Below are 17,454 nucleotides of genomic sequence, written 5' to 3'. Positions count from 1 at the left end.
TCAGACTGACAGTCTCTTCAATGACAGTTCAACTGCAGTGATTACTGTTATGAAAGGGGAGCTGTTTTAAAATGTCACAAGTGAAAGACAGTTCTACAAGTGGATAAGTCAACTGTGACTTTGGTTAAACAATATAATTCATCTGCAGCTTTAAAATCCTGATTAGCTGAATAAAGCATTTTCCAGTTTTTGATTTTCTTTTCTTTCTTTTTGATTAAATGCTCACTAATAATTCATTTCTATATTTTAATTTCCACTGTAATAGAAAATTGAAACAAAAATACTGACAGGAAACAAACCTGATAAGTTCTAGTAAATGACACTTTATCTTTATGGTTACAATTTTTTTTACTTTTACTTTGCGCACACACACTCACACACACACACACACACACACACACACACACACACACACACACACACACACTATATTGCCAAAAGTATTCGCTCACCCATCCAAATAATCAGAATCAGGTGTTCCAATCACTTTCATGGCCACAGGTGTATAAAATCAAGCACCTAGGCATGCAGACTGTTTTTACAAACATTTGTGAAAGAATGGGTCGCTCTCAGGAGCTCAGTGAATTCCAGCGTGGAACTGTGATAGGATGCCACCTGTGCAACAAATCCAGTCGGGAAATTTCCTCGCTCCTAAATATTCCACAGTCAACTGTCAGCTGTATTATAAGAACGTGGAAGTGTTTGGGAACGACAGCAACTCAGCCACGAAGTGTTAGGCCACGTAAACTGACGGAGCGGGGTCAGCGGATGCTGAGGCACATAGTGCGAAGAGGTTGCCAACTTTCTGCAGAGTCAATCGCTACAGACCTCCAAACTTCATGTGGCCTTCAGATTAGCTCAAGAACAGTGCGCAGAGAGCTTCATGGAATGGGTTTCCATGGCCGAACAGCTGCATCCAAGCCATACATCACCAAGTGCAATGCAAAACGTCGGATGCAGTGGTGTAAAGCACGCCGCCACTGGACTCTAGAGCAGTGGAGACGCGTTCTCTGGAGTGACGAATCGCGCTTCTCCATCTGGCAATCTGATGGACGAGTCTGGGTTTGGCGGTTGCCAGGAGAACGGTACTTGTCTGACTGCATTGTGCCAAGTGTAAAGTTTGGTGGAGGGGGGATTATGGTGTGGGGTTGTTTTTCAGGAGCTGGGCTTGGCCCCTTAGTTCCAGTGAAAGGAACTCTGAATGCTTCAGCATACCAAGACATTTTGGACAATTCCATGCTCCCAACTTTGTGGGAACAGTTTGGAGCTGGCCCCTTCCTCTTCCAACATGACTTTGCACCAGTGCACAAAGCAAGGTCCATAAAGATATGGATGACAGAGTCTGGTGTGGATGAACTTGACTGGCCTGCACAGAGTCCTGACCTCAACCCAATAGAACACCTTTGGGATGAATTAGAGCGGAGACTGAGAGCCAGGCCTTCTCGTCCAACATCATTGTGTGACCTCCCAAATGCGCTTCTGGAAGAATGGTCAAAAATTCCCATAAACACACTCCTAAACCTTGTGGACAGCCTTCCCAGAAGAGTTGAAGCTGTTATAGCTGCAAAGGGTGGACTGACGTCATATTGAACCCTATGGATTAGGAATGGGATGTCACTTAAGTTCATATGCGAGTCAAGGCAGGTGAGTGAATACTTTTGGCAATATAGTGTATATGTATTCAATGTAATAGCAGTAAGAGAAAAATGGCAGCACAATCATAACCTCACCCAAAAGCTAAACTTCGTGACATGTTGAGAAGCATAACAAAACACAAGCCAGAGAAGTCCATTGTTTAGATGACACCCAGGGTCAGGATTTAACCTCAATTACTGAACTGGTGACAACATCATTTTAAAGATTGCTCTGTTTCTGACAGGCGCCTGCATGCTTCTCTCTTCTTATTTCCTAACGATCCATTTCCTCTCAAAGCTCACAATCAAACACTTCATCTAAATGAGCAGCAGTTATTTCAGCAAACTAAATGTCCATTAATATTTCACAAACAGCCCAGTCCTACTATAAAATTTCTGAAACCCAATGAAATAAGTCAGAGATAGCCTGTCATTTTTTCACTACACAATATTATGCCAGTGTTAATTTTTTTTTTTATAACAGCACATGCCAACATAATTTATTCCTCTTATAACACACAGCAATTCATAAAATGTATCACAAAATACTTTTATCCATTTATAGTTATTACTATTGTTGTGGAATATCCACAAAACAAATTCCTATCAATATATATCAATATGTGATTTAATGATCTAATAATATACATGATTTTTTAGACAGTAAGAAAACAGATTCATATATATATATATATATATATATATATATATATATATATATATATATATATATATATATATATATATATATATATATATATATATATATATATATATATCTGACATATACCTTCCATAAAAAAACATCTTCTAAACTTAATTGTGCATCACTTTTCTGGGAAAATGTTTTTTAACATACTTAATGATATAGAAAATGAATCAACATTATCTAAAAAAAAATAAAAATAAAAAATTCAACAGTGCTGTGGTATAATATTGGGAAAAAGGTTTTGTGTGGGCACATAAAGCAAGGATATCTGCACCTACAGACAATGAGATTCATTCTTAAATCTTTAAGGGAATGAACCGTGGATTACACCAAACTCAATGAAAAAGACAAGTTCATAGAGTGGAAAGCACAAAATCGTTGCTAAATCGCTACTAGAAAAGAGTTTCATACATCCAGTGTGCTACAGGTTATAGTCAAAGGAAAATGGTTTGACAGAAAAAACTGAGAAAAAAACGTATCATTGAAAAATCACCCAAAACTTGACAAAGCTTTTTAAAAGAGACCAGATACAATAGCAAGCAGAACTGACTTATAATCCAGCTTTCATTCCAAAATAAATAAATAAAATCATACCAGCCTCAAAAAATTGGTTGGCTCCTAAGGGATGCTAACTCTTATAATAATTCCAATTCTGCTTTTTGTTCCTTTATATTTACTAATTCATAGCCAATCCATTCATTTTGACTTGAAAGCTAATCACCTGATGATTACATTACTGATGTCTAAATTTACAGACACACAAGCGCAGGAAAAGTAATAAAGAACAAATCCAACTAGCTGATTCAAACACAAAATAGAAATATAACATCACTGAAAATGCAGGAAGTGCCTCAGGATTTTGTTGCATTATATATCCTTTCTCTGAGAGAATCCAGTGTCAGACAGGGCAGCGTTTCCTCCATAACCACTGCCTTACTGCTATGTTTCTTCCAGTGCAGCATCTGAAGGTCACAGTGTCTTTAATTCTAAGATGGCTTCTTTTCAGAAATGATTTATGGCTTTATGTAAATATTGGATTAAAATGCAATTTATCTGACCTCTAGGGTGGGAGAAGTTCTTGGACAGTTGGATCAAGACTTTGCACATATTTAAAGTGAACTTGTGTGAGTTACTGTATTTAATCCCCTTGCTCAGGCACAGGTTCCCAAATCAATACATTTGTACGATTGAACAAGGATGAGAAAGATTGTCAATCACATTCACTTTCTTTCTGTGCTTCAGAAGGCTTTTTGTTCTGAGGAAATGCAAATACCCAGGAGACATTTTTACAGACAAAAGGCAAGTCAAAATCTGTCTCATCTATGACCCTACATGGATCTCTTACTTTTTTTTTTAGAAAAGAATTATAAAAGAGCACAGAGGATCTCATGTGTGCACTATTGAAAGTGAATATCAGTCAGTTACTCTTTGGGTGCAATCAGCAGATCTATAACCATAGTGATTACAATAAGCAAAAACCTGATTTAAGTAATAATATTCTCCATGTCTTCTTATTAGAAATTACTAGAAATTAGAAACAAGGTGCTTCAGCTAACAAAGTCCTTTAATTATAATATTTGACACATTTTAGTTAGCCAGCTTTAGGGATGATCGGTTTTATCTAGATTTTCTAGGCTTAGCTAGCTAACTTTGTTGGCAATCTTCTAATTTTAACTTTAATATTCGTTATCCTAGATTTAATTTAAATCAATGTTAATGTTACTTAGATAACTGACTGAAACAGAATGAACTTTTTGTCTACGAATAATCTGTAAAGAAACGTAACATATAAGGAAAGGGGCAATGAACAACTTTTTGAATAATTATTTATTATGATTATAAAGTCAGGTAAGGTAAGCTAGCATGTAGACTAAACAGGTGTTTGTTAGTTTTTATGGAAACATTATATACATTTGCAAATGTAGTAAAAATGCAAATATTTTGTACTTGATAGGCAATTCAACAACTGACAGATGACTATGCCAACCCAGGTAGCCATGTCAAATACACTGCACATATACAGAGGTTTACATTGAAATAAAGGCCACATCAATTTATGTAACACAATGAGAAATAAATGCACTTTTACAATAATAATATATATATATATATATATATATATATATATATATATACATATACACTACCAGTCAAAAGTTTGGACACACCTTGCTGAATGCTGAAGGCGGCCAAAATACACAATAATGTCATTTGAACAGTTGATATTGAGATATGTCTGCTACTGATCCTCTGTAAAGTCTTCATAACGGCTCTAATCTGAGGTGCTGTTAATTGGTGATTTCTGAGGCTGATAACTCTAAATGAACTTCTCCTAAGTTTTGGTCTTGCTTTACTGGGATGGTCTTCATGTGAGCCAGTTTCATCATGGTGCTTGATGGGTTTTGCAAATGCACTTGACAATACTGTTCTTGGAAGAACTATTCCAGAACACCTGACCTTCGTGTCTTAAAATAACAGAATGTTTTTTGTTGTCATTACATATGGATTATTTAAGTCCATATGTGTTATTTCATAGTTTTGAAATCTCCAGTATTGTTCTAGAATGTAGAAAATGTAGAAAATACATTAAAAAAAAAAATACAAAAAACATTGAATTAAAGGGTGTGTCCAAACTTTTGACTGGTAGTGTGTGTGTGTATATATATATATATATATATATATATATATATATTATATATATATATATATATATATATATATATATATATGTGTGTGTGTGTGTATGTATGTATGTATGTGTATATATACCTGTATATTTATGTCTAAACATTTATAATTTTTGAAGCTTTCTGTGTTTCAACATTGGTTTACCATCCCTAGCTTTATTATTTTGCTGCTTTTAAATTCCTCAGAGATCAGACCCGAGATCCTTCCAGCAGTCTAAACAGAGCAAATGACATTATATGATAAACTCTTAAAAGCATGTTTCCCCCTCCTTTCTGATTTATTAGTCCAAAACCCTCCAGCATTGAGCAATATTAAAAATCCACAGAGGGAAACATTGTGAAGAGGCTCATAAATTACGCACTGGCAAACACTGGCCCGAGGAAACACATGCAACGAGCCGAAAACACAATTTCACCCAAGAGCCGAAAAGTGGCTTCAGTCTCAGTCTCTGGGTCTTGTTCACTTGGAGGACACTTGGTTATGGAGGCCTTAATAATGCACAGATGAGCCAGGTCATGTTCTGAGCTTTGTAATGTGGCTGAGAGTTTGGGGAAATTGAGAGGGAAAATCACGTGAGATATCTTCTCACCTGACAGAGTTAATCAAGGCGTTTGTGTTTCAGTGCATTCTGGCCTCAGAATGACACGTTTACATTTAACCCAGTCTTAAAGTAGGGAAAGAAATGATTCTTCAATCAACAAGCCAGTGAAATGTAGAACTGCAATAATTTTCATGATAGAAAAGGCTTTAATCTTTAGCACAAATCTGCTTTAGCAGATTGTACAGGTGACAAAGTGAGAAGGCTGAACAGATGAAAGGTCGAAGATTGGCGAAGGCCGCACCGCACCGCTATCAGTAGGTAGTCATGCAGCATTTTGGGTAATGTCTTAATCAAACCAACTGAACTCTGAAGTCTCTGTTGATGTGTCCTTGATTCCTACCACATTTTTCTTAGCAATTGAAGCTTAGTGAAATGGCAAGTCTTCTGTTACAGACAGTCAGGGATTCAGCTTAACTCAATTTTCACTCCTTCATGCTAGTAACAATGGTGCTAATTGATTTCATCTATTAATTACAGTCAAGCTCTTTGTCGCGGTCAATTCTGTCCAATTTCATACAATTCCATGCTAACTTATCCGTTATAGTGTTTCCTGACTGTCAGCGGTTTTTAATTTAGCTGTCATCCTCTCTCCACAGCGTGACTGAACTGCTGTGAAGATTTCATTCAACCCCACAGACTTACCCACTTCCCTGTGTCAGATCTAATCAGGCTCCCGCTGTGTTTCAAATGTGCTAGAAAAAAGGCGGTTCATTTGAACATTAGGTCTCCGCTTTAATCTTCAATCTCATTTGCTTGTCATTAGGCTCCTTGTAACTCCTTAAAGGCAAGAGTTTGGAATTCCGCCTAGAAGATGTATGGCACTAGAATGCTCTCTTTGAGGTATGGAGAACCAGGAAATATACAGGATCTGTGTGATATGAACTAAGTGTGCAAGTAAAAAACACATAATCCATAACTGGATTAATTACACAACCTCTAAGACTCAGCATCCACTAAAAGATGAGCTGAAACAGATTCAGTGTCTGGATAGAAATTTTATACGTAATGTTGAAAACAACAGATTTAGGTTCATGATAAATTGTTCATTTATTTATTTACTCTGTTTGTATATATTATCATACCTACTAGGTCCAGAATACACACACTTACACACCTCAAAACATGTTGATAAGCTGTACACTGGATGACAGGCAGTTGTTGACTCTCGGCTATCTATTACAAGAGTTACCCTAAAAATCCACTAGAGAGAAGACACAGCATAAATCAAGACTGGACAAGTGTATCATTTTCAAATTGTGTGTGTGAGTGTGTAAAAAGTAAAATGTTACAGGTTAAAATCCTATTTGAAATGTAGATTGTAAGTTAGACATAGAAATTACATTAAAATTCAATATGTACTGTGCTACAAGCCTTTTAAAAGCATATAATCCATATTATGTGTGTGTACAAAACATAGTCTTCTATATTTCCACTCAGCTCTTTTACATACCAGATATTATCTCAGGATCAGTCATGTGACTGCATGTTTCCAAGGTATTTTTCTTTTATTTATTTTTTTTACATTTTCAAACTTAGCACCAGGAAGTTCACTGTGTTTCGCAATTTGGGCTATGTTAGGAGGTTATTTGAATAATGTACAGCTAGCTGTGTGTGAGAGAGAACAGATGGTGTTTAGGGACAGGAGGCTTTTTACCCATGTATTTGCATAAAATCCACAGGTGGACAGAGTCTGATGAAATAACAGGGTGCAGATTCTTTGGTTTAATCTTTATGTACCTGCCGCTGAAATACTGGTGTTGAACAGATTCTGATATAAATGCTTCATTCTGTTCAACGGTCTTTAAAATAAAGCTCTGAAGAAGAGTTATTTGTGTTACATAGATCGGAATGCATTCTTTCATCTTTGGTGAACCGGGAAGTGAATATGAATTATGAACTAAACTCACAGTGTCTGTATGTGGTTCATTTTCTGTTACTGGAATTGAAGACAGTGTGTCTGATTGGCTGTTTCAACTTATCAAGGCTTTATGATTGGTGCTAGAAGAAAACAAGCACCTCCAAGGTCAAAAACCTTTCCGCTCTCCAAATATGATGGCTGATTCTACAGCCTGAGATGCCATTTGGTGTTGGAGGGCATAAGAAACAGTTAGAAATCTTAACAAGATGAAATAATTTAACTTAATTTTATTTTCACATCCTACTACTATTATTATTTTCTTGTCCTTAGTCCTGACTGTGTAGTATTTACTGCAAATTTATACAGGACTATACAGACAATTATACATAATATTGAATAACTACAAAATAAAATTAAAATAAAATAAAATAATTAAAACATTTATTAAATGAATTACAAACATCCTGTATTTATGATGATATTTACTCATAGAAGCTGATTTATGCTGAAATATTAGATAGCTGCTACACTTTAATTAACAAAATAACAGTTGAGTTGTAAATCAAACACACTGAAGTGCAATACAAGTAAATGCCTTCACCTTAATTCCCCTAAAAACCCAACATTATTATAGACATCATCATCATCTGCATGAATAGCATCATTCATGGGGAAATAAGATAGGAGTATGTGTACCACACAGTTTACATATAAGACCAAACATTTGGATAAAGAGACTAGATTAATTCGAACCCTATATTACCAAAAAAAAGATGTGGATTCACTGATGGTTTTCACTGATCTTCATAGGTAGAGCAGATGAAGTTGAGTTTTTCGCTCTGAGGCAGGCTGATCCACTTCTGCTCTCCTCCAGACTGCACTGCTCCTGATCTCTCCTCATGGCTGCAGTTTCTGAACCCTGTTCCGTTGTTCCCAGTCCTGGTAGCAGATCATCTCTCCATTCACCCAGTACCAGAAACCCAGAGCACAGGTGTGACGCAGGCCGAGCCACACGTGTTCAGTGGAGGCATTGTGAGCCACTTCCTTCACCCAGAGCTGCATCTCCTCAGTGCGCACTGAGACCAGGTCATGATGATGGTTCCTGCAGTATCTCAGAGCTTCTTTCCAGGTCAGATTCTCATTAATTAGGATCAGCTTATCTGAATATACAAGGGAAAAAATGTTATATGCATTCCAGAATCTTTACAGTTTATCACAGTCTATAATGTATACAGAGTGAAATTCTGAGGTCAGTGTTAAACATCACAGGGATGTTCTTTCAAAAGAACACAAAAAGACAACAAAAAAAATATTGAGTAATCCTGTGTACTTAGAAATAAACAGAGATGTTGAGTGTAATGTAACTCACACTCATGGCAGATGAACAGGAGTTTTTCTGTGCAGTCCACATCACTCCAGTAACGTTTCTCAGACTCAGACACTGCAGAACAGTTCAAACCTCCACTGGGTTTGTCAGAGCTCCAGTATCTGAATGAGGAGTTACTCTGATCTGACCACTTCCAGGAGTCATTAAACAGACCAATCCAAACACTTGAATATGTGGGCACTGAACTTTTAATCAATCCCCAGATCTCCTCATTCTCAGTTTGGTTCCTCACACTGACCAGGTCAGTGTAGTTCTCCCTGCAGTAGATCTGAGCATCATACCAGCTCTTTGCCTCATTTATCACTACATATTTATTAGTGTTTGTGTTCTTTTCTGGAAAAAAGAAACATTCAATTCTTATCATGAATTGCTAAATAAAATTTCAGCCTTTTCTGCTATCAAAAGAACTTCAACACAACATGTCAAAGAAAATAAATATAATTTGATCCTTCAGACATTTTGCATTACTGTAACATTATTAAGGTTTTTTTTAAATGTTTTTTGTTTTTTTATTTTTTTATGTTCTTAAGTTAAAAATAACACAATACTGAAAAAATACAAAACTAAAAGAGTTTTCATTATATAACCTTTTTTTATTATTAACATCTCTTACCTTTATAACATACAAAAGGATGCAGTGTCTCACACTTGTTATCATTCCAAAATTTACTGTTCAGATAAAGCTCCACACAGTTCTCTTTCCCCTCATAGTTGTCTGGCTGTCCACTATCCCAGTTTCTGTAAGTGTCTCCGTCTCTGTAGAAAGTTTGGTCTGCCAGAGACCACTGCCATTTCCCAGGTCCCTCTCTCTGTAGACCAATCCAAGCTTTCTTTGCATTTTCCTTCATCAGTGTGTGATTCAGCTTCTTCATCTCTCCCATGTTGTTGATGGTTGCCAGATCAGTGTATTTCACTCTGCAGTAAGTCTGAGCTTCACTCCAGGTTTTATTCTCATTCACAAAGTGGTAGCGATGAGGAATATATGCTCCTATACCACATACCACTGTGGGAAACATTATAATGTAAAAAGAAAAATATTATTGATGCTATACCACAAAATTACAAACAAACAATTTTTTTTTAAAACATTCAGTCAAATTCTTATAAATGAACAACAAAAAATAAATCATAATCGCTTATTTCATTGGATCAAGTGACAGATCAAACACAGGACCTTTACTTGTGCTTTTAAAGCTTTTTACAAAAACATGAAACAGAAATTCAATTATCCATAATGATTCTCTAATAAACAAAACTTATAGTGCACACAACACTGACCTGAGAAGAAGAGGATAACAAAACCACATTCATGACTCATGTCTGTAAATAAATAAATTGAAAATTTTAATTTAAAGACTGAAGAATTTTATTCTGAATATCAGCAGTCCAAAACACATGCAGTCACATAGTCAAATGTTCAGATATCAGGATAATGTAGTGATCACAAGGAAGAAATCTGTCAAGCCCTGGTCTAGAGTTAATTCAACTCCTTGTCTAGAGATAAACAATAGACCACAAACTTCAAAGTCTCTCCGACTGTGAATATGGAATGTGGCGCCCCATGTTACACCTTTCTGCTACACCTACAGTACGTCCCAACAAATGCCTTCATTTATGACAATAAAAATTTCAGAATAGAGAAAATGTGAATAAAATTTGGCTTGGATCCAGAGAAAACATACAGGTATGAGTTTCTCACACACACACACACACACACACACACACACACACACACACACACACAAGCTTACTTGACAAAAGCAAGGCAACTGAAATAATCTGACATTTTGGTAAAATTCTCTCTGTTATATATAATTTATTCGCTGTGTTATAATGCACTTCTGTAATTATTACTATGAAAAGTACTAAAAGTATATAATAAACTCAACTACAAACATCTAAACAGGTAGAATATTCATACCTGGAATGTTTCTCATGGACTTTACTGCTGCAGCGAATAGTATAAAAGCTCCCAGGTTGTGTGTTTTGACTTCTGCCCCTGAACTGGACAGAGATCACATTATATCCCTGTCCTCTTTCATCAACCCCTCCCATCACTTTGCCATCAAAGCTTTATTTTCCTATCAGGAACATCACCCGAGCTGCCGGTGAACAGGAAGCATCAATTACTTTGCATGAGGATAGAGACCTTTAATAACAAACTAAAAAATTTTAATCTGTGCTAAGTCTTGAACAATTATTTGTCCATTGAACCTTATCAAAGTGATTTTAGCAGAATGATGATTCTAATGATTACACACTGCCAGTGTGTTATATGCTCCATCTCCTATATTTCCTCTCAGCTCTTTTTCACACTGGACTTGAATAAGATGTTATCTCAGGATCATTTTCGTCATAGGTTCAGACCTGTGGCTTTACAAGGAACTGACCATTTTCAAACTTAGCAACAGGAAGTTCATTGTGTTTCTTGTTATTTGTATGAGGTGCAGCTACAGTATCTCACAAAAGTGAGTACACCCATCACATTTTTGTAAATATTTTATTATATCTTGAAGAATAACACTGAAGAAATGACACTCTGCTACAGTGTAAAGTAGTGAGTGTACAGCCTGTATAACAGTATAAATTTGCTGTCCCCTCAAAATAACTCAACACACAGCCATTAATGTCTAAACTGTTGGTAACAAAAGTGACTACACCCCTAAGTGGAAATGTCCAAATTGGGCCCAATTAGCCATTTACCCTTTCCGGTGTCATGTGACTCGTTAGTGTTACAAGGTCTCAGGTGTGAATGGGGAGCAGGTGTGTTAAATTTGGTGTTATCGCTCTCACACTCTCTCATACTGGTCACTGGAAGTCCAACATGGCACCTCATGGCAAAGAACTCTCTGAGGATCTGAAAAAAAGAATTGTTGCTCTACATAAAGATGGCCTAGGCTATAAGAAGATTGCCAAGACCCTGAAACTGAGCTGCAGCATGGTGGACAAGACCATACAGCGGTTTTACAGGACAGGTTCCACTCAGAACAGGCCTCGCCATGGTCCACCAAAGAAGTTGAGTGCACCTGCTCAGCGTCATATCTGGAGGTTGTTTTTGGGAACTAGACGTATGAGTGCTGCCAGCATTGCTGCAGAGGTTGAAGGGGTGGGGGGTCAGCCTGTCAGTGCTCAGACCATACGCTGCACACTGCATCAAATTGGTCTGCATGGCAACATGTACTGTGACATACTGAAGCAGAGCATGATCCCCTCCCTTTGGAGACTGGGCTGCATGGCAGTATTCCAACATGATAATGACCCTAAACACACCTCCAAGAGGACCACTGCCTTGCTAAAGAAGCTGAGGGTAAAGGTGATGGACTGGCCAAGCATGTCTCCAGACCTAAACCCTATTGAGCATCTGTGGGGCATCATCAAACGGAAGGTGGGGGAGCACAAGGTCTCTAACATCCACCAGCTCTGTGATGTCATCATGGAGGAGTGGAAGAGGACTCTAGCGGCAACCTGTGAAGCTCTGGTGAACTCCATGCCCAAGAGGGTTAAGGCAGTGCTGGAAAATAATGGTGGCCACACAAAATATTGACATTTGGGCCCAATCTGGACATTTCCACTTAGAGGTGTACCAGGGGCGTCGCTAGGGCCAATCATTCGGGGCTCGAGCCCCGGATGATTTTAATCTAGCCCCAAATGTTTTATCCCGCATTTTAGATAGATAGATAGATAGATAGATAGATAGATAGATAGATAGATAGATAGATAGATAGATAGATACTTTATTCATCCAAAACATTTTTTCTGTTTTAGGTAAAAAAAAAACCCACCGGAGTGTATAGGAATTAATGAAATGTTGATCAGAGTTGAGCACTGTGGCCGTTTACTGTACACGATTTTTGACTGACTCTCCGCATGTGCGGAGAGAGATGTCACACACACACACGCTCGTGCCAAAATATCGCAAGATTGTGCGCTGGAATATGCTCTAGAACCGCTCTCGCGATACTTTAATGTCATACACCCGTTGGTCTGCACAGCGCCGCTTTCACACCACGTGACTAAAATACCTTACAGCCCTTGAGTGGGACAGCAATAAAAATGTCAGAAAACACAACAACTTATTACTCAGATAAAAGTCTAACTTCTAATATTTAATGTTAACACAGTTGATAAAAGTAGGATAACAAATGTATGTTGTGTCAAAAAGCCAGACATATAGGACCCTATTGATTATTATTCCATACCCAAGATGTACAAAAGCCTTAAATTAAATAAGCCTAAAGATAGATCTAAATAAAATATAAACTGTTAAAGCGCTAGGACATTACAGTCTGAACATCATGACTTTCTATTACTCAACTAATGCAGTATTTAAGTTAAAATACAGACATGACTTAGGTGAAAAATGGATCAGAACAGACTCCATCACTCAGCTGTTCTGTCTATTGATAAAGGAATTCTCAGCTCTATAAATACTAGTATGGTAATTGACCATTTTGCTCAATTCTCAGAGATACTCTCTGATGATCCCACACTCAAAGAAATAGTATAGAAAAGTCACCAAGAGCATGAAATAGACAAGATACAAGCAGCAAGAGAGATGAGAGAATAAGAGATGAGAGAACCAGAAGAGAAGAGAAGCTGTAAAAAATAAAAAATAATGAATAATTCATACTGTAGTGCCAGCATAAATCAGGAATGAAACAATGTGCACGTATAATATAGATTATTGTAAAATAATAGTAATAATAAAGGATCTGCACGGCACAGCTTCGTACAGAAGCCCAGAGAGGCCATGTGATATTATTTTTTTTGCTCTTGTTTTCTCATGATCACGACTTCATTTTCTCATGATGTCGAGATAACAAAAGTTGTTTTCTCGTGATCACAACATAATCAGAACCGCGGTGAAGTTAGTTTGATATTCAGACATTAGACAGACATTCGGAAGCGGTAGTTTAGGGACCGTTGACAAATTTCTGTACGACTGAAATGTGGTACTTGTTACTTAACTGACTACGTTCCCCAGTTATTCTAATTTCTTCTTAAATATACATATGGCATGCGGCACTGCAAACAGCATTTGTATATTTATAAATAAAAATTGAATTAATTGATAGTATTAATTATGTATCATGTGAATTATATATATATATATATATATATATACACTATATTGCCAAAAGTATTCGCTCACCTGCCTTGACTCGCATATGAACTTAAGTGACATCCCATTCCTAATCCATAGGGTTCAATATGACGTCGGTCCACCCTTTGCAGCTATAACAGCTTCAACTCTTTTCGTCACTCCAGAGAACGTGTCTCCACTGCTCTAGAGTCCAGTGGCGGCGTGCTTTACACCACTGCATCCGACGCTTTGCATTGCACTTGGTGATGTATGGCTTGGATGCAGCTGTTCGGCCATGGAAACCCATTCCATGAAGCTCTCTGCGCACTGTTCTTGAGCTAATCTGAAGGCCACATGAAGTTTGGAGGTCTGTAGCGATTGACTCTGCAGAAAGTTGGCGACCTCTTCACACTATGCGCCTCAGCATCCGCTGACCCCGCTCCGTCAGTTTACGTGGCCTACCACTTCGTGGCTGAGTTGCTGTCGTTCCCAAACACTTCCACGTTCTTATAATACAGCTGACAGTTGACTGTGGAATATTTAGGAGCGAGGAAATTTCACAACTGGATTTGTTGCACAGGTGGCATCCTATCACAGTTCCACGCTGGAATTCACTGAGCTCCTGAGAGCGACCCATTCTTTCACAAATGTTTGTAAAAACAGTCTGCATGCCTAGGTGCTTGATTTTATACACCTGTGGCCATGGAAGTGATTGGAACACCTGATTCTGATTATTTGGATGGGTGAGCGAATACTTTTGGCAATATAGTGTGTATATATACACTTTAAAAAAAATCTGTATATTTTACGGTAAAATACTGGCAGCTGTGGTTGCCAGAATTTTACCATAAATTGTACGGTGACACTGTTCACCACTTCACAGTATGCTTTATTAGCAACTGTAAATTTCACAGTTGAAAACTGTTGATTGTTTACAACAAATTACTGTTAAAAAAGCAGACAGAATGTAAACCTGTTTACGGTAAACTACTGTAAAATAACAAATATACTGTAAACCTAATTACAGTCTCTCAGATAAAAACCACAACAGCTGTATATCATATTACAGTATTTTATTGTAAAGTTCAAATTTACGGTAAATTACTGGCAGCTGTGGTTGCCAGAATTTTACCGTAAAAAATACAGTACAACACATAATGCATTACAGTTGGTTTGCCTAGATTTTACTGTCAACAACTCATGATTAATTACTAAATGAATAAGGTCCATTGTAAATCAAGGCACAAAAATATCATTGTCAGACTAAAGCAAGAAAACATGTATATATTCAGTGTTAACAGTTTGAATTGATCAAATACCTTGTCCAGTACTCACAAATTAGTAATGAAATCTTGAAAAAACAGCACATGTCCATATCATTGGATAATCCATGGTGAAATAAACCAACATTATGTATCATTGCTTACTTTCCCTGGTTGAACAAGAGGAATAAGTCACTGAGTCCAGACTTGTGTGAAGACATGGGATAGACTTGGACATGATGTTCGAGAAACTGGAAGCTACAGCATGTACTGTCACTAGTTCAGCTTGAGGACTTGCATGTTGTCCACTGTGGGCTGATATGATCCCCTCTGCAGCCAGAAAACATACACAAAGCACATGTTAGATTGATGCAGTGTTTAAGCATGATGCCTACACAGAAAGATAAACAGCCTTCTAGTTGTCCAATAAGTGGTTCAAATATGTTCAAATTTGCTCCAATGCATTATACATTAATGAAGGCAATATTTATTAATTAATAAAATAATTAATATGGTTTTGCAGGTTATTTTTTATAACTGATGGTCTCAGGGAGAAAGTTCTCATTTCAGAAACATTTCATACAAGTCATCATTAGCATTTATTTTGTCTGTTGACATGAAGTCTAAACACAGTTGCCTCCACTGAAGCAATTAATAATCAAATTTACTACAACACTGACCAGTAACCAGTCAAATGTACAACCACTTACCAATATTTATCCTGGACAAGACCAGCATCTGATCAAAAGGGGGGATTTGTAGAACAGGAAAGAGACTGATGAGGTCCATTTCAAGACCAACTGCTGGCAGATGACAGCAACAAAGACAGTAAGAAATATATTGCCTTAATTGAAAGTAAAATCATCTCAAGCATCTCGATGTAAACTACAATCAAATGGCTATATTAAATAAATAAATGGCTAATCAAGTGCCTCACCTGGTAGAACTTGTACCACATACTGTACTAATTACATGTTTATGAAGTTATGGCATTTTACCGTTAATTTTACCAAAATTTTCTAATTCCACAGTAACAATATGTATTTTTTACATATTAGGACAGTAAAAATGGAAGTACATACTGGTTCTTTATTTACGGTAATTTGATGTATGTACTACGGTGATATACTATTTTTGACTTTACAGTCTTTTACTGTTGCTATTTCACAGTATTTTACTGTAATTTTCACATACATTTTTTATATTATATATATAAATATTATATATATATATATATATATATATATATATATATATATATATATATATATATATTATATATATATATATTTTTTATATACATTTTTTTTTATTTCATATATATATATATATATATATATATATATATATATATATATATATATATATATATATATATATGAAATATTTTAAATTATCTCAACAGGTCCAATGTGGCACTTTGCAGCTTCAAACAGCCAGAGAAAAAATATGGAAATGCTGCTTGTGTGTTTAAGAAGACTATTGTGTAATAACAATAAAAAATGGCGTGTAATCATGATAAAAATGACTTGTTTATTTATATAAGAAAGGAGTTAAACAAATGAAGAAAATAAACAAATGAATAAAAATCAGTGAAGACATTTTTTGGGCTAAGAAGAGGTGTACCTTGTGGGGGTGTCCAAGTAGATTATTTTAGTACTAGTTTTGGGTCACAGGGTCACATGACATAGAAGCTATTAAAGAAATAGTGTTTTTTTAAAAATAAAAATTAAAATAAAAATAAAAGAAGAGATTCTTTGGGATACAAAGAGGTGTACCTTGTGGAGGCACCCAATTAGATTATTTTAGTACTAGTTTGGGGTCACAGGGTCACATGACCTAGAAGCTATTGAAGAAATTGTGTTTTTTTAAATAAAAATTAAAATAAAAATAAAAAAGAGATTTTTTGGGATACAAAGAGGTGTACCCTGTGGAGGTGTTCACGTAGATCATTTTAGTACTAGATTTTGGTCACAGGGTCACATGACCTAGAAGCTATTGAAGAATTTTTTTTTCTTTTTAATAAATTAATGATAGCAAATTATTCACAAGATACATAATTAATACTATCAATTAATTCAATTTTTATTTATAAATAAACAAATGCTGTTTGCAATGCCGCATGCCATATGTATATTTAAGAAGAAATTAGAATAACTGGGGAACGTAGTCAGTTAAGTAACAAGTACCACATTTCAGTCAGAAATTTCCGATGTCCGAATATAATTAAGT

The 17,454-nt window shown here is 36.3% G+C and overlaps 1 pseudogene; it reads right to left on the bottom strand.

Moving 5' to 3' along the window:
• Positions 1–7,122: 7,122 nt before the first annotated feature.
• On the bottom strand, positions 7,123–10,890 carry LOC131346668 (macrophage mannose receptor 1-like; annotated as a pseudogene).
• Positions 10,891–17,454: the final 6,564 nt, after the last annotated feature.

Source organism: Hemibagrus wyckioides, linkage group LG26, assembly GCF_019097595.1.
Source record: "Hemibagrus wyckioides isolate EC202008001 linkage group LG26, SWU_Hwy_1.0, whole genome shotgun sequence".
Classification (NCBI taxonomy): domain Eukaryota; kingdom Metazoa; phylum Chordata; class Actinopteri; order Siluriformes; family Bagridae; genus Hemibagrus; species Hemibagrus wyckioides.
The sequence above is the reverse complement of the archived record's forward strand: the minus strand, read 5'-3'. Positions and strand labels throughout refer to the sequence as shown.